This window comes from Bos javanicus, chromosome 29 (genome assembly GCF_032452875.1).
Source record: "Bos javanicus breed banteng chromosome 29, ARS-OSU_banteng_1.0, whole genome shotgun sequence".
Lineage (NCBI taxonomy): Eukaryota > Metazoa > Chordata > Mammalia > Artiodactyla > Bovidae > Bos > Bos javanicus.
This window is the reverse complement of record NC_083896.1, coordinates 18953742-18977001: the sequence shown is the minus strand read 5'-3', so window position 1 is coordinate 18977001 and position 23260 is coordinate 18953742. Positions and strand designations below refer to the sequence as shown.

Genomic DNA, 23260 nt, shown 5'->3' with positions numbered 1-23260 from the left:
TAATTTTTAACTAAGGCATGAAAATTTTTTATAAATAATGCTATGATACTCTTACAGACTACAGTATAGTAATGGTACAGTATAAAAAGAACTTTTATGTGCACTGAGAAACCAAAAGACTGTGTGATTTGCTTTATTCCTATATTCACTTTATTGCTGTGGTCTGGAAATGAACCCTCAATATCTCCAAGGTATGTCTGTATAAAATATAGATGTGTGAACAAAAACCACATTACAAATAAGTAAGGAAATTCTCCTTGGTGAGGAGTTATACATCAAGAAGAATGTAATAAGCAAGCAGCTATCCGAGCAAGACCTATCCCAGATCAAGACGCTAAGAGTACTCTGTAAAAGATAAGCTCACAGACAGCAATCAAAACATGTAAGGAGTGTCAACAAATTCACGCAGTATGTCAATTAAAAGAATAATCTGAATAGTAAAAACGTAATTAATAGAATGATCAAAAAAGAACGATGAAGTAATCAAGATCTTCAGAAAAAGAAAGGTCTCACATTCATATAACTAAAATAGATGTTTTAAAACAAGCACATTAATTATCAAAACAATAAAATGGAAATCTTAGAAAACTTGCAGATAACCTATAATGGAAAAGGTCTGAAAAATATATATATATGTATGCACGTGTGTGTGTGTGTGTGTGTGTGTATAGCTGAATCACTTTGCTTACACTTGTAAATTAGTTATTTTGTTGCTGTTTTAGTTGCTAAGTTGTGTCCAACTCTCTGTGAGCCCCTGGACTGTAGCCCACCAGGTTCCTCTGTCCATGAGTTTCCCACACAAGAATACTGGAGTAGGTTGCCATTTCCTTCTCCAGAGGATCTCCCTGACCCAAGGATCAAATCCACACACCTTGCATTACCAGGTAGATTCTTTACCACTGAGCTACCAAGGAGGCAAATTAGCCATATTTCAATTTTTTTTAAATGAAAGATGGACTTAATAGCTGTTGAGATACAGTCAAAGAATTCAGCAAACTGCTTAGCCAAGTAATGATACTGACTTCTTTTTCCAAGTGAGGAAGTTAAAGTTTACTATTTAACGGTGCCTCTATCTTCCCTAATCATTTCTCTGGCCACATCTATTTTCCTTCACTCCCTTTGAACCTAAAAGGTCTTCTTTTGTACATTCAATCACATGTTAAATATTGATATTGTTATAGTTTAGCTCAGCTCAAAATCCTCTCACCAAATTCAGGTAAAGTTATCACCCACTCACCATGAACTGCAGGAAGAATTTTACATGTTTTTGTTTTTTTTTTCTTTTTCTCTTTCCATCTTCTAGTTCTTGACCTATGGATTTGTACTCACTATAGGTAGTAGTAGTCAGGTAGCATGGAAATGAGAAGAATGAAAAGGTGTTTGTTTAGCTGAGCGGAATTGAAAAAAGTGGAGGGGGCAGTCCTAAGATGGTGGAGGAATAAGACGGGGAGACAACTTTCTCCCCCACAAATTCATCAAAAGAACATTTGAACACTGAGCAAATTCCACAAAACAACTTCTGAATGCTGGCAGAGGACATCAGGCACCCAGAAAGGTAGCCCATTGTCTTTGAAAAGAGGTAAGAACAAATATAAAAGATAAAAAGAGAGACAAAAGAGGCAGGGACAGAGATCCGTCCTGGGAAAGGAGTCTTAAAAAAGAGAGAAGTTTCAGTGCACCAGCCCCAAGCATCCAGTATCCTGCATCGAACCTTGTAAAGTAATTAACCTCCAATTAAAATAAATAAATTTATATTTTAAAAAAATAAAATAAAATCTCCTTTCAAATGTAAAAAAAGAAAAAAAAAAGTTTATTGCAAAAAAAAAAGAGAGAGAGAAGTTTCCAAACACCAAGAAACACCCTCACCAGCGAGTCTGTGGCAAGCCTTGGAACCTCAGAGGGCAACATAACCAGGAAGAAAAATAAATAAATAATTAAAACCCACAGATTACGTGCCTAACAGCAACTCCCAGCAGAGAAGCAGAGCAGACGCTCGCATCTGCCACTAGCAAGCAGGGACTGGACAGGGAGGCGTGGGCTGCTTTGCTTAGGGTAAGGACCAGGCATGAATGCCCCAAGGGCAATCTGAGGGAACTAACTAGAACTAACTTGAGATAGCAACCCAGACTGTGGGATAGCTATCCCATGAAAAGCCCTAACCTAAGACACCGCCAGGCCCGCTCACAGAACAAAGGACCATCCACCACCGGAGACAGGCAGGCGAGGGCAGCCAGAGTCTGCGCCTTTGTGGAGTACCTGAGAACCTGAACCTGAGCGACTTAGGCCTGGGAAGTACATACAACCCAGGGCCCACCCCAGACAATTCCTGGCAGAGCAATCTAGAGCCTGAGCAGCGTAGACAGGGAAAGCACATACATCATGAGCAGGGGCAAACCCAGTGTGGCCAAGACACTGCGAGCACTCCCCACACACGCCAGTGATATTTGTTTGCAGTGTTCCTCCCTCCCCACAGCACATCTGAACATGTGAGCCTAAAAAAGTGACCACCACTGCCCCTCTAGTGTCAGGGTGGAAATCAGACACTGAAGAGATCAGCAAACAGAAGAAGCTAAAATAAACAGAGGGAACCACTTTGGAAGTGACAGGTACAATAGATTAAAACCCTGCAGTTAGCAACGACTACATAGGAAGGGGCCTATAGATCTTGAGAAGTATAAGCTGGATCAAGGAACTATCTAAAGATGAACTGACCCCACACTGTCCAGAACAACACCAGAGAAAGTCCTAGATATGTTTTTACTATTATCATTTTTTTAATTAAAAAAAATTTTTTTTATTTTTAAGTCCTCTATTACTCCCTTAATTTTCATTTTTATAACCTACTATTACTTTGCAAAAATAAAAGACCCAATTTTTAAAGCAAAATTCATATATATATATATTACATAATTTTTGTGACTTGTTTATTTATTTAATATTGTATTTTTGAGAATCTAACCTCTACTCTAGATTTTTAATCTTTGCTTTTTGGTATTTGTTATCAATTTTGTACCTTTAAGAAGCCTATCTTCAATACCCATTTTTACTTGGGAGCGAGATTACTGGCGGGATTGCTCTCTCCCACTTTGGACTTTCCTTTTCCTCCACTAGGTCGCCTCTATCTCCTCCCTCCCCTTTCTCTTCTATACCCAATTCTGTGAATCTCTTTGTGTGTTCCAGGCTGTGGAGAACACTTAGGGAACTGATTACTGCCTAGATCTGTTGCTCTCCTTTTGATTCCCCCCTTTTATCCTCATGGCCACCTCTGTCTCCTTCCTCCTTCTTCTTTTCTCTGTGTAACTCCATGAACATCTCTGACGGATCCAGACTGTGGAGAGCACACAGGGAAGTGAATACTGGCTAGCTTGCTCTCGCCCCTTTTGATTCCCCCTCTTCTCCTCCTGTTCACCTCTATCTCCCTCCTCCCTCTTCTCTTCTCCATGTAACTCTGTGTACCTCACCAGGTGTCCCCCACTGTGGAGAAACTTTTCATCATTAACCTAGATGTTGTATCATTGGTGCTATATAGATATAGAAGTCTTGAGGCTACTGTAAGAATAAGACTGAAAACCAGAGGCAACAGAGATAAATCCACGCACCTATGGATACCTTATCTTTGACAAAGGAGGCAAGAATATACAATGGAGAAAAGACAATCTTTTTAACAAGTGGTGCTGGGAAAACTGGTCAATCACTTGTAAAAGAATGAAACTAGAACACTTTCTAACACCATACACAAAAATAAACTCAAAATGGATTAGAGATCTAAATGTAAGACCAGAAACGATAAAACTCCTAGAGGAAAACATAGGCAAAACACTCTCCAATATAAATCACAGCAGGATTCTCTATGACCCACCTCCCAGAATATTGGAAATAAAAGCAAAAATAAACAAATGGGACCTAATTAAAATTAAAAGCTTCTGCACAACAAAGGAAACTATAAGCAAGGTGAAAAGACAGCCTTCAGAATGGGAGAAAATAATAGCAATTGAAGCAACTTTCAAAGAATTAATCTCAAAAATATACAAGCAACTCCTGCAGCTCCATTCCAGAAAAATAAACGACCCAATCAAAAAATGGGCCAAAGACCAAAACAGACATTTCTCCAAAGAAGGCATACTGATAGCTAACAAACACATGAAAAGATGCTCAACATCGCTCATTATCAGAGAAATGCAAATCAAAACCACAATGAGGGACCATTTCACGCCAGTCACAATAGCTGCTATCCAAAAGTCTACAAGCAATAAATGCTGGAGAGGGTGTGGAAAAAAGGGAACCCTCTTACACTGTTGGTGGGAATGCAAACTAGTACAGCCATTATGGAGAACAGTGTGGAGATTCCTTAAAAAAATGGAAATAGAACTGCCATCAGATCAGATTAGATCAGATCAGTTGCTCAGTCGTGTCCGACTCTTTCCTACCCCATGAATCCCAGCACGCCAGGCCTCCCTGTCCATCACCAACTCCCGGAGTTCACTGAGACTCACATCCATAGAGTCAGTGATACCATCCAGCCATCTCATCCTCTGTCGTCCCCTTCTCCTCCTGCCCCCAATCCCTCCCAGCATCAGAGTCTTTTCCAATGAGTCAACTCTTCGCATGAGGTGGCCAAAGTACTGGAGCTTCAGCTTTAGCATCATTCCTTCCAAAGAAATCCCAGGGCTGATCTCCTTCAGAATGGACCGGCTGGATCTCCTTGCAATCCAAGGGACTCTCAAGAGTCTTCTCCAACACCACAGTTCAAAAGCATCAATTCTTCGGCACTCAGCCTTCTTCACAGTCCAACTCTCACATCCATACATGACCACTGGAAAAACCATGGCCTTGACGAGACGGACCTTTGTTGGCAAAGTAATGTCTCTGCTTTTGAATATGCTATCTAGGTTGGTCATAACTTTCCTTCCAAGGAGTAAGCGTCTTTTAATTTCATGGCTGCAGTCACCATCTGCAGTGATTTTGGAGCCCAGAAAAATAAAGTCTGACACTGTTGCCACTGTTTCCCCATCTATTTCCCATGAAGTGATGGGACTGGATGCCATGATCTTCGTTTTCTGAATGTTGAGCTTTAAGCCAACTTTTTCACTCTCCTCTTTCACTTTCCTCAAGAGGCCATTTAGTTCTTCTTCACTTTCTGCCATAAGGGTTGTCTCATCTGCATATCTGAGGTTATTGATATTTCTCCTGGCAATCTTGATTCCAGCTTGTGCTTCATCCAGTCCAGCATTTCTCATGATGTACTCTGCATCTAAGTTAAATAAGCAGGGTGACAATATACAGCCTTAACATACTCCTTTTCCTATTTGGAACCAGTCTGTTGTTCCATGTCCAGTTCTAACTGTTGCTTCCTGACCTGCATACAGATTGCTCAAGAGGCAGGTCAGGTGGTCTGGTATTCCCATCTCTTTCAGAATTTCCCACAGTTTATTGTGATCCACACAGTAAAAGGCTTTGGCATAGGCAATAAAGCAGAAATAGATGTTTTTCTGGAACTCTCTTGCTTTTTCCATTGCTTTTTCCATGATCCAGCGGATGTTGGCAATTTGCTCTCTGGTTCCTCTGCCTTTTCTAAAACCAGCTTGAACATCAGGAAGTTCACGGTTCACATATTGCTGAAGCCTGGCTTGGAGAATTTTGAGCATTACTTTACTAGCGTGTGAGATGAGTGCAACTGTGCAGTAGTTTGAGCATTCTTTGGCATTGTCTTTCTTTGGGATTGGAATGAACACTGACTTTTTCCCGTCCTGTGGCCACTGCTGAGTTACCCCTCGTCCAAGATACGGAGCAATGGCTGCACTTTGCTGGAGCAGCCGTGAAGAGATACCCCACGCCCAAGGTAAGAGAAACCCAAGTAAGATGGTAGGTGTTGCAAGAGGGCATCAGAGGACAAATACACTGAAACTATACTCACACAAAACTAGTCAGTCTAATCACACTAGGACCACAGCCTTGTCTAACTCAATGAAACTAAGCCATGCCCGTGGGGCAACCCAAGACAGGCGGGTCATGGTGGAGAGATTTGACAGAATGTGATCCACTGGAGAAGGGAATGGCAAACCACTTCAGGATTCTTGCCTTGAGAACCCCAGGAACAGTATGAAAAGGCAAAATGATAGGATACTGAAAGAGAAACTCCCCAGGTCAGTAGGTGCCCAATATGCTACTGGAGATCAGTGGAGAAATAACTCCAGAAAGAATGAAGGGATGGAGCCAAAGCAAAAACAATACCCAGCTGTGGATGTGACTGGTAATAGAAGCAAGGTCCGATGCTGTAAAGAGCAATATTGCATAGGAACCTGGAATGTCAGGTCCATGAATCAAGGCAAATTGGAAGTGGTCAAACAAGAGATGGCAAGAGTGAATGTCGACATTCTAGGAATCAGCGAACTGAAATGGACTGGAATGGGTGAATTTAACTCAGAACTGCCATATGACCCAGCAATCCCACTGATGGGTATTCACACTGAGGAAACCAGAATTCAAAGAGACACGTGTACCCCAATGTTCATCACAGCACTGTTTATAATAGTCAGGACATGGAAGCAACCTAGATGTCCATCAGCAGATGAATGGATAAGAAAGCTGTGGTTCATATATACAATGGAATATTACTCAGCCATTAAAAAGAATACATTTGAACCAGTTCTAATGAGGTGGATGAAACTGGAGCCTATTATACAGAGTGAAGTAAGCAAGAAAGAAAAACACCAATACAGTATACTAACGCATATATATAGAATTTAGAAAGATGGTAACAATGACCCTATATGCAAGACAGCAAAAGAGACACAGATGTATAGAACAGTCTTTTGGACTCTGTGGGAGGGGGCAAGGGTGGGATGATTTGGGAGAATGGCATTGAAACATGTATGATATCATATGTGAAATGAATCGCCAATCCAGGTTCAACACATGATACAGGATGCTAGGGGCTGGTGCACCAGGATGACCCAGGGGGATGGTATGGGGAGGGAGGTGGGAGGGGGTTCAGATGGGGAACCTTTTTCCCCGCAGGTGAATTCATGTTGATGTATGGCAAAACCAATACAATATTGTATATTAAAAAAAAAAAAACTGAAAAAATAAATAAATAAACTCAGGAAAAGGAAGAAGAAAAGTCAGGCCTGCAGAAACTAGAAGGAGGAAAAACAAAGTTACTGGACACAGAAAGACTAGACTAGCAATTTTCCAGAACTTGAGAATGAATAAGCAAAATTAAACATGAAGTAACAGTATCAGAATTAACTGGTGATTCTAGACATCCCTAGGAGAGTTGATTTTTCTTCCAGGTTGCCAGTTGCTTCCCAGCTAAAGTTGTAATTGTCTTTCCACAGTCTTTAAAATGTTTAATATGCATGCGTAAAATTTCTGGAAAATGTCTAGACAAAGAAATTTAATTTTATTCTTCAAAGACACAAACAATAACATGCAGCCAAATTTAAAAGAAAACATAATCATGCCTAATTTTTAGTCTTGCAATTGATCAGTTACTTCACTTCAACACTATTTCTAATCAAATGCCCATGAATATATTGCTGTCATAGCAGACTAAAAATACAGCATTCTCCTAAAAATTACACGCAGCTTAAAGACACGCCAATGGAACTAGGCAAAGAATTCTGAATAGTCAAAATGATCACCTCATCCTCCTGATACAGAAAACAATAAAAAGTAATTTAAACATATTAAATCCATTAGTCACTTACATATTTTTACACATAAACTCAGTAATGTGAATAAGATTCTTAACAATGTATGGTGACTCTAGAATCAGAAAGTGAACATTTTCTTCCTCAGTTCAGTTCAGTCACTCAGTCGTGTCCGACTCTTTGCGACCCCGTGAATCGCAGCACGCCAGGCCTCCCTGTCCATCACCAACTCCCGGAGTTCACTCAAACTCACGTCCAGGAGAGTACAAAGAGTGCAATATTCTTTGGAAAGTAAAATAACAGTCTTCCTTCCTCTCCACTCAGTCTTTCCCACACCAAAAGATTAAATATATAAATGCATGTGTTTTTTCCTTTGGGATAGCAGCAATATCCCACCAAGGAATGTCCCAATTATCTTAGTGAAAGTAATACAATTTCTGTATTTCAATGGTACCTTGTAAAAATATAGATTATCATAACAAAAGAGAATACTGTAATAAATAATAATATCATTTCTTAAAGTCTCTACCATGGATGTTTACAATTTATAATTCAGACATCTGTGTCTAAAATAATAAATAAAATATCAATTTAAACAAACAAAAAAAAGAAAACCAGAGGCAGGAAGCTTAAATCCAAATTCTGAGAATGCCAGAGAACTCCTGATTCCAGGGAACATTAATCAATAGGAGCTCATCAAATGCCTCCACACCCACACTGAAACCAAGCACCACCCAAGGGCAAACAAGTTCCAGAGCAAAACACACCATGCAAATTCTCCAGCAACACAGGAATGGAGCTTCAATATACAAGCTGCCAAAGTCACACCAAACCCACTGACATCTCAAAACTCATTACTGGATACTTCATTGCACTCCAGAGAGAAGAAATCCAGCTCCACCCAACAGAACACCAACACAAGCTTCCCTAACCAGGAAACCTTGACAAGTCACACGTCCAAACCCACCCACAGCGAGGAACCTTCACAATAAAGAGGGACCACAAAGTGCCAGAATACGGAAAGGCCACCTCAAACACACCAATATAAACAAGATGAAAAGGCACAGAAATACCCAGCAGGTAAAGGAACAGAATAAATGCCCACCAAACCAAACAAAAGAGGAAGAGATAGGGAATCTACCTGATAAAGAATTCCGAATAATGATAGTGAAAATGATCCAAAATCTTGAAAACAAAATGGAGTTACAGATAAATAGCCTGGAGACAAGGATCGAGAAGATGCAAGAAAGATTTAACAAGGACCTAGAAGAAATAAAAAAGTTAATATATAATGAATAATGCAATAAATGAGATCAAAAACACTCTGGAGGGAATCAACAGTAGAATAATGGAGGCAGAAGATAGGATAACTGAGGTAGAAAACAGAATGGTAGAAATAAATGAAACAGAGAGGAAAAATGAAAAAAAGAATTAAAAGAAATGAGGACAACCTCAGAGACCTCTGGGACAATGTTAAATGCCCCAACAGTCGAATCATAGGAGTCCCAGAAGAAGAAGACAAAAAGAAAGGGCATGAGAAAATACTTGAGGTGATAATAGTTGAAAACTTCCCTAAATGGGGAAGGAAATAATCACCCAAGTCCAAGAAACCCAGAGAGTCCCAAACAGGATAAACCCAAGGCAAAACATCCCAAGACAAATATTAATCAAATTAACAAAGATCAAACACAAAGAACAAATATTAAAAGTAGCAAGGGAAAAACAATAAATAACACACAAGGGGATTCCCATAAGGATAACGGCTGATCTTTCAATAGAAACTCTTCAGGCCAGGAGGGAATGGCAGGACATACTTAAAGTGATGAAAGAAAAACATCTACAGCACAGATTACTGTACCCAACAAGGATCTCATTCAAATATGAAAGAGAAGTCAAAAGCTTTACAGACAAGCAAAAGCTGAAAGAATTCAGCACCACTAAATCAGCTCTCCAACAAATGCTAAAGGATCTTCTCTAGACAGGAAACACAGAAAGGGTGTATAAACTCAAACCCAAAACAACAAAGTAAATGACAATGGGATCATACTTATCAATAATTACCTTAAACATAAATGGGTTGATTGCCCCAACCAAAAGACAAGGACTGGTTGAATGAATGCAAAAACAAGACCCCTATATCTGTTGTCTACAAGGGACCCACCTCAAAACAAGGGACACATACTGATGGAAGTGAAGGGCTGGAAAAAGATATTCCATGCAAATAGAGACCAAAATAAAGCAGGAGTAGCAATACTCATGTCAGATAAAATGACTTTAAAACAAAGGCTGTGAAAAGAGACAAAGAAGGACACTACATAATGATCAAAGGATCAATCCAAGAAGATATAACAATTATAAGTATAAATGCACCCAACATAGGAGCACCGCAATATGTAAGACAAACACTAACAAGTATGAAAGGGGAAATTAACAATAACACAATAATAGTGGGAGATTTTAATACCCTACTCACACCTATGGATAGATCAACTAAACAGAAAATTAACAAGGAAAAACAAACTTTAAATGATACAATAAATCAGTTAGACCTAATTGATATCTATAGGATGTTTCACCCCAAAATAATGAATTTCACCTTTTTCTCAAGTACACATGGAACCTTCACCAGGATAGATGACATCCTGGGCCATAAATCTAGCCTTGGTAAATTCAAAAAAATTGAAATCATTCCAAGCATTTTTTCTGACCACAATGCAGTAAGATTAGATCTCAATTACAGGAGAAAAACTATTAAAAATCCCAATATATGGAGGCTGAACAACACACTGCTGAATAACCAACAAATCACAGAAGAAATCAAAATATGCATAGAAACGAATGAAAATGAAAACATAACAACCCAAAACCTATGGGACACTGTAAAAGCAGTGCTAAGGAGAAGGTTCATAGCAATACAGGCTTACCTCAAAACAAGAAAAAATTCAAATGACCTAACTCTACACCTAAAGCAACTAGAAAAGGAAGAAATGAAGAACCCCAGGATTAGTAGAAGGAAAGAAATCTTAAAAATTAGGGCAGAAATAAATGCAAAAGAAACAAAAGAGACAATAGCAAAAATCAACAAACCCAAAAGCTGGTTATTTGAGAAGATAAATAAAACTGACAAACCATTACTCAGACTCATCAAGAACAAAGGGAGAAAAATCAAATCAATAAAGTTAGAAATGAAAATAGAGAGATCACAACAGATAACACAGAAATACAAATGATCACAAGAGACTACTATCAGCAACTATATGCCAATAAAATGGACAACTTGGAAGAAATGGACAAATTCTTAGCAAAGTACAACTTTCCAAAGCTGAACCAGGAAGAAATAGAAAATCATAACAGACCCATCACAAGCACAGAAATTGAAACTGTAATCAGAAATCTTCCAACAAACAAAAGTCCAGGACCAGACGGCTTCACAGCTGAATTCTACCAAAAATTTAGAGATGAGCTAACACCTATCCCACTCAAACTCTTCCAGAAAACTGCAGAGGAAGGTAAACTTCCAAACTCATTCTATGAGGCCACCATCACCCTAATACCAAAGCCTGACAAAGATGCCACAAAAAAAGAAAACTACAGGCCACTATCACTGATGAACACAGGTAAAAAATTCCTTAACAAAATTCTAGTAAACAGAATCCAACAACATATTAAAAAGATCATAAATCATGACCAAGTGGGCTTTATCCCAGGGATGCAAGGATTCTTCAATATCCACAAATCAATCAACGTAAAATACCACATTAACAAATTGAAAAATAAAAACCATATGATTATCTAAATAGATGCAGAGAAAGCCTTTGACAAAATTCAACATCCATTTATGATAAAAAAAAAAAAAAGTCCAGAAAGCAGAAATAGAAGGAACATACCTCAACATCAGTTCAGTTCAGTGGCTCAGTCGTGTCCAACTCTTTGCGACCCCATGAATTGCAGCACGCCAGGCCTCCCTGTCCATCACCAACTCCCAGAGTCCACTCAAACTCACGTCCATCGAGTCGGTGATGCCATCCAGCCATCTCATTCTCTGTCGTCCCCTTTTCCTCCTGCCCTCAGTCTCTCCCAGCATCAGGGTCTTTTCCAATGAGTCAACTCTTCTTATCAGGTGGCCAAAGTATTGGAGTTTCAGCTTCAGCACTAGTTCTTCCAAAGAACACCCAGGACTGATCTCCTTTAGAATGGACTGGTTGGATCTCCTTGCAGTCCAAGGGACTCTCAAGAGTCTTCTCCAACACCACAGTTCAAAAGCATCAATTCTTCGGCGCTCAGCCTTCTTCACAGTCCAACTCTTCACATCCATACATGACCAGAGAAAAAACCATAGCCTTGACTAGATGAACCTTTGTTGGCTAAGTAATGTCTCTGCTTTTGAATATGCTATCTAGGTTGGTCATATCTTTTCTTCCAAGGAGTAAGCATCTTTTAATTTCATGGCTGCAGTCACCATCTGCAGTGATTTTGGAGCCCAGAAAAATAAAGTCTGACACTGTTTCCATTGTTTCCCCATCTATTTCCCATGAAGCGGTGGGACCAGATGCCATGATCTTCGTTTTCTGAATGCTGAGTTTTACGCCAGCTTTTTCACTCTCCTCTTTCACCTTCATCAAGAGGCCTTTTAGTTCATCTTCGTTTTCCACCATTAGGGTGGCATCATCTGCCATCATCTGAGGTTAATCATATTTTTCCCAGTAATCTTGATTCCAGCTTGTGAGCCATCCAGCTCAGCATTTCACGTGATGTATTCTGCATATGTTAAATAAGCATGGTGAAAACATACAGCCTTGATGTACTCCTTTCCCAATTTTGAACCAGTCCATTGTTCCATGTCCGGATCTAATTGTTGCTTCTTGACCTGCATACAGGTTTCTCAGGAAGCCAATAAGGTGGTCTGGTATTTCCATCTCTTCAAGAATTTTCCACAGTTTGCTGTGATCCACACAGTCAAAGGTTTTAGTGTAGTCAATGAAGCAGAAGTAGACGTTTTTCTGGAATTCTCTTGCTTTTTCTGTGATCCAAAAGATGTTGGCAATTTGATCTCTGGTCCCTCTACCTTTTCTAAATCCAGCTTAAACATCTGGAAGTTCTCGGTTTATGTACTACTGAAGCCTAGCTTGAAGATTTTGAGCATAATCTTGCTGGCAGGTGAAATGAGTGCAATTGTATGGCAGTCTGAACATTATTTGGTATTGTCTTTCTTTGGGATTGGAATGCAAACTGACTTTTTCCAGTCCTGGGGCCACTAGTGAGTTTTCCAACTTTGTTGGCATATTGAGTGTAGCACTATAACAGCATCATCTTTTAGGATTTGAAACAGCTCAGCTAGAATTCCATCACCTCCACTAGCTTCGTTCGTGGTAATGCTTCCTACAGCCCACTTGACTTCACACTCCGGGATGTCTGGCTCTAGGTTGAGTGACCACACCAATGTGGTTATCTGGGTCATTAAGAAATACACAGTTCTGTGTATTCTTGCTACCTCTTCTTAATATTTTAATACTCTTAATATCTATTCTTGTCATTTCAGTCATTTATTGTGCGCATCTTTGCATGAGATGTCTCCTTGGTATCCTCACTTTTCTTGAAGAGAGCTCTGGTCTTTCCCACTCTATTGTTTTCCCCTATTTCTTTTCATTGCTCACACAAGGCGGCTTTCTTATCTCTCCTTGCTATTCTTTGGAACTCTGCATTCAGTTGGGTATATCCTTCCCTTTTTCCTTTGCCTTTGGCATCTCTTCTTTTCTCAGCTCTTGTAAGGCCTCCTCATACAACCACTTTGCCTTCTTGCATTTTTTTTCCCTTGGGATGATTTTGGTCACCACCTCCTGTACAATGTTATGAACCTCTGTTCATAGTTTTTCAGGCACTCTGTCTACCAGATCTAATCCCTTGAATCTATTTGTAACCTCCACTGTGTGGAGGGATTTGATTTAGACCTCAATGGCCTAGTGATTTTCCCTACTTTCTCCAATTTTAGACTGAATTTTGCAGTTAGGAGCCGATGATTTGACCCATAGTCAGCTCCAGGTCTTGTTTTTGCTGACTGTATAGAGCTTCTCCATCTTTAGCTGCAAAGAATATAATCAATCTGATTTAGGTATTGATGTCCATGTGTAGAGTTGTCTTTTTTGTTGTTGGAAGCTAACTCTCATTAACTAATGTTAACACCTTAGCTGATGGTATTGCTCCATATTAGCTTAGCATCAATGATACTGCCTGGCATCCAATTTGTTTGTCCAATGGGCCAGAGAGACCTCAAATTGACACTAGCACTCTCGGGTGCTAGTGATCTAGACAGGATCTAGACAGCAGCCCTTAGTCATAAGCAAATAAAAGTTCTTGATATGACTTTCACAACAGCCCTTGTGGTCAACAGTCTCCCATGTTTCCCAGCACCTGTGTGCTTTATGTGCCCCTTAGACAAGACTCTCATACGGCTTACAATAACTTTCCTCTTATAGTATGACTTAACCAATCTGGCCCTAGCCCAGAAATCACAAAGCACTCTGGCCATAGACCCTAATAAAGGCATGTGCCTAGGTCATGCCTCACTCTCTGTCTACATTCTCCCTTGACCTCCCTGTGTGGCCCCAAAGTACCATGTACTTCCTCCAGTACCTACAAATAATACACTTCTTTATTTTAATTTCTCTTGCAGTCTGTTGCTGAACCATCTTGTTGCTTCAGCTCACTATCTAGCACCCTGTGCTTCACATAACAAATGTTGGTATGATCACTCACCTAGAGCCAGACATCTTGGAATGCAAAGTCAAGTGGGCCTTAAGAAGCAGCACTACAAACAAAGCTAGTGGAGGTGATGGAATTCCAGTTGAGCTATTTCCAATCCTAAAAGATGATGCTGTGAAAGTGCTGCACTCAATATGCCAGCAAATTGGGAAAACTCAGTAGTGACAACAGGACTGGAAAAGGTCAGTTTTCATTCCAATCCCAAAGAAAGGCAATGACAAAGAATGCTCAAACTAACACACAATTGCACTCATCTCACATGCTAGTAAAGTAATGCTCAAAATTCTCCAAGCAAAGCTTCAACAGTACATGAACCGTGAACCTCCAGATGTTCAAGATGGTTTTAGAAAAGGCAGAGGAACCAGAGATCACATTGTCAACATTCGTGGGATCACTGAAAAAGCAAGAGAGTTTCAGAAAAACATCTACTTCTGCTTTATTGACTATGCCAAAGCCTTTGACTGTGTGGGTCACAACAAACTGTAGAAAATTGTGAAGGAGATGGGAATCCAGACCACCTGATCTGCCTTTTGAGAAATCTGTATGCAGGTCAGGAAGCAACAGTTAGAACCAGACATGGAACAACAGACTGGTTCCAAATCAAGAAAGGAGTATGTCAAGACTGTATATTGTCACCCTGCCTATTTAACTTACATGCAGAGTACATCATGAGAAATGCTGGACTGGATGAAGCACAAGCTGGAATCAAGATTGCCAGGAGAAATATCAATAACCTCAGATATGCAGATGACACAACCCTTATGGCAGAAAGTGAAGAAGAACTAAATGGCTTCTTGAGGAAAGTGAAAGAGGAGAGTGAAAAAGTTGGCTTAAAGCTCAACACTCAGGAAACTAAGATTATGGCATCCACTCCCATCACTTCATGGCAAATAGATAGGGAAACAGTGACAGACTTTATTTTGGGGGACTCCAAAATCACTGCAGATGGTGACTGCAGCCATGAAATTAAAAGACGCTTGCTCCTTGGAAGAAAAGTTATGAGCAACCTGTTGCTGCTGCTGCTAAGTTGCTTCAGTCATGTCCGACTCTGTGCGACCCCATAAATGGCAGCCCACCAGGCTCCGCCATCCTTGGGATTCTCCAGGCAAGAATACTGGAGTGGGTTGCCATTTCCTTCTCCAATGCATGAAAGTGAAAAGTGAAAGTGAAGTCGCTCAGTCGTGTCTGACTCTTCACGACCCCATGGACTGCAGCCTACCAGGCTCCTCCGTCCATGGAATTTTCCAGGCAAGAGTACTGGAGTGGGGTGCCATTGCCTTCTCCTGTGAGCAACCTAGACAGCATATTAAAAAGCAGAGACATTACTTTGTCAACAGAGGTCCATCTAGTCAAAGCTATGGTTTTTCCAGTAGCCACGTATGGGTATGAGAGTTGGACCATAAAGAAAGCTGAGTACCGAAGAATTGATGCTTTTGAACTATGGTGTTGGGGAAGACTCTTGAGAGTCCCTTGGACTACAAGGAGATCCAACCAGTCCATCCTAAAAGAAATCAGTCCTGAATATTCATTGGAAGGACTGATGCTGAAACTGAAACTTCAATACTTTGTTCATATGATGTGAAGAACTGACTCATTGGAAAAGACCCTGATGCTGGGAAAGATTGAAAGTGGGAGAAGAAGGGGATGACAGAGGATGAGATGGTTGGATGGCATCACTGACTCAATGGACATGAGTCTGAGTAAACTCTGGGAGTTGGTGATGGGCAGGGAGGCCTGGCGTGCTGCAGTCCATGGGGTCACAGAGAGTAGGACACGACTGAGCAACGGAACTGAATTCAGTCAAGTCATAACACACTTCCTCCAACCTTAGATAAAAAAGGTGACCCACAGAAACAGTTCATGCCTTTCATCATTTGGCTACATTTAATTAATCCATCTTAGGATATGAAGAAGCTGAAGCAGACCTGGCAGGAGCAATAAGAATGTGGGCCCAATTGCTTCCCCATGCCAACTAAGTGAATTACTAGATACATTGCACGGAGGCCATCATAATGCCTGGGTGTATCACTGATCTTCAGAGTATAAAGAAATATCTGTGATTCACTTCCTGCTTCCAAACTAAATGAATTTCTTCTGTAACTAATCCTAACCCAATCTTATACTGGGAATGGAATTGTGAGAAATATATTACACTACCACCGTCTACTCATGGTCAACTTGGTATTCATGTACACCTCTATTAACCATCCTTGCTTTCTATCTTACATGATGTGATTATCTCTCAAACAACCAAAACTATATCAATCCTCTCTCCAAAAGAGGATACAAAGTTCCTTTATCACCTCTATGGGATGTTTACACCTCTAATTTAAGTACTGATATATATGGTTAACTACTATGAATGCATCTTATTTTCAATGGTAGAATGAAAGAAGAGAAAAATATATACACACACACATACAGAATTCCACTCCCATGATCATTATCATTTAGTATAATATGAGTGATGATGTTTGTAAAAGGAACTTTGCAGATGTAATTAAGGTTAAAATCAGCTGACTTTAAAATAGTCAGTCAAAGTGGCTATCGTCACAAAATCCACAAACAATAAATGCTGGAGAGGATGTGAAGAGAAGGGAACCCTCCTACACTGTTGGTGGCAATGCAAACTGGTACAGCCACCACGGATAACAGTATGGAGGTTGCTATAAAAATTAAAAATAGAGCTACCATATGATCCTACAGTCCACTTCCGGACATATATTCAAAGAAAAACAGTCTGAAAGAATATATGCACCCCAGTGTTCACTGCAGCACTGTCCACAACAGACATGGAAGTTGTGTCTATCAATAGAAGAAACATCTATCGACAGAGGAACAGATAAAGAAGTTGGGGCACATATTAATATATACAATGGAATATTAATGAGCCATTAAGAAGAATAAAATAACGCCACTTGAGCAACATGGATGGACCTACAGATTGTCATATTGAGTGAAGTAAGTCGGAGAAAGAGAAATATTGTATGATATCCCTTATATGCAGAATCTAAAAAAAAAAAAAAAAGATACAAATGACCTTACTTACAAAACAAAAACAGACTCACAGACTTAGATAATGAACTTATGATTATGGGAGGAGGGGCTGTTAGCAAGTTTTGGATCAACATGTATACACTGTTATATTTTAGATGGATAACCAACAAGGATCTACTGTATAGCACAGGGATCTCTGCTCAATGTTATGGAAAAATAGGAAAAGAATTTGAAAAAGAATCAGATCAGATCAGATCAGATCAGTTGCTCAGTCGTGTCCGACTCTTTCCTACCCCATGAATCGCAGCACGCCAGGCCTCCCTGTCCATCACCAACTCCCAGAGTTCACTGAGACTCACGTCCATCGAGTCAGTGATGCCATCCAGCCATCTCATCCTCTGTCGTCCCCTTCTCCTCCTGCCCCCAATCCCTCCCAGCATCAGGGTCTTTTCCAATGAATCAACTCTTCGTATGAGGTGGCCAAAGTACTGGAGTTTCAGCTTTAGCATCATTCCTTCCAAAGAAATCCCAGGGCTGATCTCCTTCAGAATGGACCGGCTGGATCTCCTTGCAGTCCAAGGGACTCTCAAGAGTCTTCTCCAACACCACAGTTCAAAAGCATCAATTCTTCGGCGCTCAGCCTTCTTCACAGTCCAACTCTCACATCCATACATGACCACAGGAAAAACCATAGCCTTGACTAGATGAACCTTTGTTGGCAAAGTAATGTCTCTGCTTTTCAATATGCTATCTAGGTTGGTCATAACTTTCCTTCCAAGGAGTAAGCGTCTTTTAATTTCATGGCTGTAGTCACCATCTGTAGTGATTTTGGAGCCCAGAAAAATAAAGTCTGACATGTATATGTATAATTGAGTCACTTTGCTATACACCAGAAACTTAATACCACATTGTGAATCAACTATACTCCAACATAAAAAGTTTAAAAAAAAAAAGAATAAATGAGAAAATTAGGGAGATTACTCTGGATTATCAGACTGAATCCAATGTAATCATATAAGCTCTTAAATCAGAAGTGGAAGTCACAGAGATGATAAAGGAGAAGTCAGAGAAATTTGAGAGTGAAAAGGACTAGAAACACCACTGCTAACTTGGAAGATAGAGAATTTCACAAGCTAGAAGTTGAGAACTACTCCCATCTGACAATCATTCATGAAAGAGTACTTCATTCCTACAACCAGAAGGAACAGGATTCTGCCAACAACTTGAATGAACCTAGAAGTGAATTCTCAGAGACCCAGGTAAAAGTTTAGCTGGACACCTTCATTTCATTATGAGATCCTAAGCAGAGTACCCAACCAACCATGCCTGACATCTGACCCAAAGAACTATGAGGAAATAAATGGGTATTGCTTTAGGCCACTGAATTTGTGGTAATTTGCTATGGGAGCAATGGAATATTGCCCAATAACTTTATCTGTAGCTTTAGAAACAATGGGACCTCACTCTTGTGTTTTAATAACTTTTATCTGAAAATGGAGTATTGCTGTGAGCATTCTGCCTGCTTCAGAGTATTTTATTCCAACTATGCATTCCAAACCTAGAGAAATAACCGCAGGGTGGGTTTGGGTATTCCAATGATTACTTACTTCCATTGATTACTCTGAGTGGTGAATTATAGTGCTGCTTTATATCTCTAGAAATCTGTATCAATTCAGAGTCAGTACCCAGTAACTGTCCCAAAAGTACTCTTGGCCTGGTGCACAACCACCCAGGTAAATAGCCAGATCTTCCTTTGGGGGGGCGAACTATACAGTTCTGTATGGGCCGATCACTTTATGCAACAAGGTTCTTCCTCAAGGATTTCTCTTCATTCAAGAGCTAATTTACTTGGTAAATGAAATACAGAGTAGGGACAAAGAATAGGAAAACAACAGAAAAAAACTAACAAAACTAAGACTTCATTCTTTGAAAAAATACACATAATTGACAAAGCTTCAATAAGACTAACCAAGGAAAAAAGAGGATCCAAATAAATAAAAATTTAAATTCAAAAGGAGTCTCTACAACTGAAATCACAGAAAGGAACATAATAGATGACTATTAACAACTTTGATGCTTTCAAACTGTGGTGCTGGAGAAGACTCTTCAGAGCCCCTTGGATAGAAAGGAGATCAAACCAGTCAATCCTAAATGAAATCAACTCTGAATATTCATTGGAAGGACTAATGCTGAAGCTGAAGTTCCAATACTTTGGCCACCTGATGTGAAAAGCTAACTCATTAAAAAAGACCCTGATGCTAGGGAAGATTGAAGGCAGGAGGAGAAGGAGGCAACAGAGGATGATATGTTTGGATGGCATCACCAATTCAATGGACATGAGTCTGAGCAAATGCCAGGAGATACTGAAGGACAGGAAAGCCTGGCATGCTGCAGTCCACGGGTCAAAAAGAATTGGATACAACTGAACAACTGAACAACAAAATGAATGACTATATGCCAACAAACTGCACAATCTAGAAAAAAGGATAAATTTCTAGAAACATACAATCTACCAAGACTGAATCATGAAGAACTAGAAAATCTGATCAGAGTAAGATTTGAAGTAATGAGAAAGGACAGTGAATCAGTAATCAAAAACCTCCCCAAAAAAGAAAAGCACATGACCAATTATTTCACTGGTAGAATTTAAACATTTAAAGATGAATTAACATCAATTTTTCTCAAACTCTTAACAAAAGCTGAAGAGGAGAGAACACTCTCAAATTCATTTTAAAAACTTCTTTTTAAATGTTTAAAAAAAAAAAAAAAACATTTTTTACCAGCATTTCCATGATATAAAAGCCAGATAAGGAAAGAAAAGAAAACAAGGAAAGAAAAGAAACTACAAGGCCAAAATCTCTGATGAATATAGATCCAAGAATTGACAACAAATACTACAAGTCAAATATAACAGCACATTAAAAGAATCACACACTATGATCAAGTGGGATTTGTCCCTGTAATACAAGAATAGTTCTCTACACACAAATCAATATATGTCATCATCACATTAACATATACAATGAAAGATTAAAATCATATTATCATTTCCACAGATGAAAAAATAGCATCTGACAAATTCAATCCCCATTCACGATTAAGAAAAAAACTCTCAGCAAACTGGGTATAGAAATCAATAAAATAAATGAAATAAAGTCACATATCACAAACCCACACCTTACTCAATGATGAAAGTTAAGAGCTTTTCCTGTAAGATCAGGAGTAAGACAAGACCGTACACTTTCACCACTCCTATTCAACATAGTACTAGAAGTCCTAGTTAGAGCAATCAGGCAAAATAAGAGAAAGAAATAAAAGGCATCAGGATTGGAAAGAAGTAAAACCTTCTCTATGCAAAGATGAAATTTTATATAGAGCAAATATTAGAGACTCCATCAAAATACTGGAAAGATCTAATTAATTAAAGCTGAAGTTGCAGGATACACATATACAAAAATCTGTTGCATTTCTACACACTGATAACAAATACATAAAAAATTAAGATCAACAACCTTATTTACATAATCATTAACAAAAATAAAATACTTAAGAATAAATTTAATCAAGGACCTTAAAGAGCTATCCACTGAAAATTATAAGACATGAAATGAAAAGATACCTCATGTTCAACAACTGAAAGAATTAATATTGCTAAAATTTCCGTACAACTGAAAGCAATCTATAGACTGGATGCAATCCCTATCAAAATTCCAATAGCACTTTTTATAGAAATAGAATAAACAATCCTAAAATTTGTATGGAACCACAAAAGATCCCAAATAGCCAAAGTAATACTGAGAAAAAAGAACTAAGCTGGAGACATTACATTTTCTAATTTCAAACAATACTACAAAACTATAATAATTAAAAAAGTAGAGTATTGGCACAAAAACAAACACCAGATCAATGGGATGCTACAAAAAGCTGAGAAATAAACCCATGATTATACATGGTCTATTATTTTATGACAAAGGAGACAAGAACCAGGATATTCAATGAGGAAAGGACAGTCTCCCCAATAAACAGTGTTGAACAAACATGCAAAACAGTGAAACCAATATCTTACACCACATATGGAAATCAACTCAATATGCATTGAATTCTTGAATGTAAAACATCAAACCAAAGAACTCCTACAAGAAAATATAACCAGTGAGTTCCTCAATATCACCCTAGGTGATTTTTTTTTTTAATTTGACATCAAAAGCAAAAGAAATGAAAGCAAAAACAAACAAGGGTAAATACATCAAACTACTTCTCTGCAAACTACTCTGCATAGCAAAGCAAATGGGAGAAAATATTTACAAATCATATATCCGATTAACAGATTAATATCCAAAAACATATAAAGAGTTCATATAACTGAATATCAATTAAAATAATCCAATTTAAAAATAGAGAGGATTGGAATAGACATTTTTCCCAAGAAGACATGCAGACCACAGGTATATAAAAAGGTATTCAACAACAACTAATCATCAGGAAAATGCAAATCAAAACAACAATTAGATATAACCTCATCTTTCTTAAAACAGTTACTACAAAAAAGACAAAACATAACAAGTGTTTGGAAGGATACGGACAAAAGGCAACCCCTGTGCACCACTGGCTGAAATGTAAATTGGTGCAGGTGCTATGGAAACCAGTATGTAGGTTCCCCAAAAAAAATTAAAACAGAGCTATTATATAATTTAGGAATTCAGCTTCTCACTATTTATGAAAAAACATTAACTTTAAAAGATGTATGCACCTCTATATTCACTGCAGCATCATTTACAATAGATTAAAAGAATTAGATCTGAAAGACAGAGTGCCTGAAGAACTATGGACTGAGGTTCGTACCACTCTACAGGAGGCGGTGACCAAAATCATCCCCAAGAAAAAGAAATGCAAGAAGGCAAAACGGTTGCCTGAGGAAGCCTTAAAAATAGAAGAGAAAAGGACAGAAGTGAAAAACAAGGAGAAATGGAAAGATATACTGATCTGAAGGCAGAGTTCCAAAAAATAGCAGGAGAGACAAGAAAGTCTTCTTGTGTGAACAATGAAAAGAAATAGAGGAAAGAAATAGAATGGGAAAGACTAGAGACCTCTTCAAGAAAAGTGGAGATACCAAGGGAACATTTCATGGGCACAAAAGATGGGCACAATAAAGGACAGAAATACAAGGACCAAACAGAAGCAGAAGATATTAAGGACAGGTGGCAAGAATACACAGAGGAACTGTACAGACAAAGTCTTAAAGATCCAGATAACCATGATGGTGTGATCACTCACTTAGAGCCAGAAATCCTGGAGTGTGAGTTAAAGTGGGCCTTAGGAAGCATTACCACGAACAAAGCTAGGGGAGGTGATGGAATTCTAGGTGAGCTATTTCAAATCCTAAAAGATGATGTTGTTAAAGTGCTGCAGTCAGTATATCAGCAAAGTTGGAAAACTCAGAAGTAGCTGCAGGACTAGAAAAGGTCATTTTTCATTTCAATCCTGAAGAAAGGCAATGCTAAAGAATGTTCAAATGACTGTACAATTGCATTCATTTCACATGCTAGCAAGGTAATGCTCAAAATCCTTCAAGCAAGGCTTCAACAGTATGTGAACCGAGAACAACACCTGGAACACCTGGAACAACTTCCAGATGTTCAAGCTGGATTTAGAAAAAGCAGAGGAACCAGAGATCAAATTGCTAACATGCGATGGATCAGAGACAAAGCAAGAGAACTCCAGAAAAACATCTACTTCTGCTTTATTGACTACACTAAAACCTTTGACGATGTGGATCACAACAAACTATGGAAAATGCTTAAAGAGATGGGAATACCAGACCACCTTACCTGCCTCCTAAGAAACCTGCATGC

The 23260-nt window shown here is 39.0% G+C and overlaps 1 protein-coding gene across 10 annotated transcripts in view; it reads right to left on the bottom strand.

The window, feature by feature from the left end:
- LOC133241095 (glycerophosphodiester phosphodiesterase domain-containing protein 4-like) overlaps nt 1-23260 on the bottom strand; it is a 173786-nt gene that overhangs the window by 134651 nt on the left and 15875 nt on the right. The window lies entirely within an intron of this gene.